This window comes from Heterocephalus glaber, unplaced genomic scaffold (genome assembly GCF_053883595.1).
Source record: "Heterocephalus glaber isolate CG9 unplaced genomic scaffold, H.glaber_assembly_v1.0 deba00000122, whole genome shotgun sequence".
Taxonomy (NCBI): domain Eukaryota; kingdom Metazoa; phylum Chordata; class Mammalia; order Rodentia; family Bathyergidae; genus Heterocephalus; species Heterocephalus glaber.
Genome location: NW_028258138.1, coordinates 42444651 through 42447406, shown reverse-complemented (window position 1 = coordinate 42447406; position 2756 = coordinate 42444651). Strand labels below are relative to the sequence as shown.

Here is a 2756-nt window from a genome sequence, read left to right as displayed (position 1 = left end):
ATGAACATTATTTCTGCAATTGAAATATTTTGATATCATAGTAAATTTTAAATGGAAGGATAAAATGTGATATATCTAGAAAAAGCAATTAATTAAAAGTGTTATATTTTAAATTTTTTCCTAGTTTTCTGTTTTATTTCTATTATATTTTCTATTACTTTATCTTATTAAGTGTACCTTAAACATGAATATATTTTTCATTTGAAAAAATGTCCAAGACTTCAGAAAAAATCAACAAGCTAGCAAACCAAAGATTAAAAAAACCACACACACTGCTATATTCCCTTTCCCTCCCAAGTTCTCCAAACTTCCAGCGTGGCACAGTTTCTGTGGGTTTATCCATGTAAACTGAGCACTTGGCCTCTCATGCAAATCAGTCCTGCATTTTAAAAGGGATGAGAACTGAGAATGAAAGAAATGTAGTGTTCTTTAGTGCCAAAGACAATGGACTTTTCTAGAACTTTTTAAAATGACTAATTCAATACCCATGATTTATTCTTAATTTTTGCCTTGATAAAATCCCACCCCATAAGATAATATTGTCAAGCAGTCATAGACGTCTATTCAATGCCCAGCCTAAGCACCAGATAAGCATCTCTTTACCAAAGGACTTTTTGAAAACTAAATGAGATAGGATTTGAAAGGGCATTGTTAAGGAAAAGAATTATACAAATATGAGATATTATTAACATTCATTAAGTTTATAAATTTAAACTTCCATTTGAAATCTGTTTTGTGTTCTATTTGGCATTTGCTTAGTTACACATGTATTTACTTTCACTTAACATAATTCCTCCTTCTTAAAGGAGACTTACAATGGATTCTTTTTTTTCCAATGGATTCTTATTAAAATGATATAAATGTCAGCATAAGATTCAGAAGGAGGAAATTAGTTTTAGTAATTGCAGTGGAGTTCAGAACTCAATCAATTTACATATCTTGAGTTAATGTTTCTTAAATATACTGCCATTATATGTTCCATGTGAGCTTGAGTGATGTACATTAGAATTCTACTAATGTAGAACCACTTATTTCTTGAATACATCATAGATCAGCTTTTCATTTTTTCAAACCTAGACTTTTTTGTAGTCTTTCTTTGAGTGCATGGTTGAGAATGATAGTTTAGTCAATGTAAGGAGATAATATATCTGTCTCGACCCTCAGATAATGGAGTTTTTGATATGAACGAATATCCCAGTCTTGCCTGTCACTGACATAGGCCTGCAGCTACTATATATGTGGCATTCTCTGCAGACTTCTGGAATTTTAGTCTATGAGGGTTCCCTCCTGTGTACTGACTTTCCTGTGCTGCAGTAAAGGCCCTGTTAAAATAAAGACTAGCTTTGGTGTTCCAGTAAAAAATAATTTTATTAATAATAAATACCCATCATATTTATTAAGAGAATTTAATCAAGTGCAGTGAATCAGTCCTTTCAAGCTTGTCTCTGATAAAAGGCATGGTATACTGCAAGCTGGGTAAAAATGAATACTATTTTCAGATTTGAAACTACTTCTAATTAACTGCATAGAGTGAGATACATTATAGAAAATTGTGAGAAATCCACTTTTTTTCATTAAATGGAGGCAGTGGTTGCTAATCAAGAAATATCCCCAGATGTAGTTAGAAGGAATATGATACATGAAAAGAATGTGAAGGGAGATTTTGGAGCTGATGTCAGTTTTAGAAAGTTTAGACAAAAATGTTTATCTGTTAAGAAAAGAGAGCCCGGGTGGGCCGGACAGTGGGTACTGCTGCTACTCCGCGACGGTCGCGCCATGGTGGATGAGGAGCTGGAGGCGCCGAGGAGGAAGCAGAGGCCGGCTGAGCTGCAGGCAAAACACGGGGATCCTAATGATGCAGCACAACAGGAAGCAAAGCACAGGGAAGCAGAAATGAGAAACAGTACCTTAGTGCAAGTTCTGGATCAATCGGCCCGGGTCAGGTTAAGTAACTTAGCACTTGTAAAACCTGAAAAAAATGAAAGCAGTAGAGAATTACCTTATACAGATGGCAAAGTAGGGACAGCTAAGTGGGAAGGTCTCAGAACCAGGTTTAATAGAAATCCTTGAAAAAGTAAGCCAACAAACAGAAAAGAAAACAACAGTTAAATTCAACAGAAGAAAAGTAATGGACTCTGATGAAAATGATGATTACTGAACTAAAAATGTTTAGAGACTGACACTTAGTGGAACAATTTTAGGGCAGAAGTTAAAATCTGTTTAAATGTTTACTTTGTATGGTCTATATGCCTTTAAAAAAATAAACTTGTTATGCAAAATAAAGTTGTTTTAGTATCACAAAAAAAGAAAAAGAAAAGAGAAATAAAGATTTCACTATTCTGAATCCTTTTAACACACAAGAAATTGATTCTTGCCTATATTCTAGGAAAGTTTATTTATTTATTTAGGTACATGAAGAAAAAACTTTATAGGTACATATCAGCTTCGTGTATGCAACAGTCTGTGTTTGGTGGAGAGATTTTAAAGTGATGATGATGATGGCTACTATACATCAGTGCTTTCTGTGTTTAAGACAATGATCTCACTGTCTTACATATATTAACTCATTTAAATCTTTAACAATTTGATAAAGAGGCAACTGAGGCATGGGATCTTTAGTCACTTGATGAATATTACTTAAATAAAAGAAAAGAAAGCAAGTTTCAGACAGGTCAGTATGGCTAGGGGGCTGGCTCATAATGTCAATTACAGCCATAAAGTGTTCAGCAAACACAGAATGACTGATTATAATATTC

General features: G+C 33.8%; 1 pseudogene; it reads left to right on the top strand.

Annotated features, from left to right (window-relative positions):
• Positions 1-1776: 1776 nt before the first annotated feature.
• Positions 1777-2184, top strand: LOC101722606 (programmed cell death protein 5 pseudogene; annotated as a pseudogene).
• Positions 2185-2756: the final 572 nt, after the last annotated feature.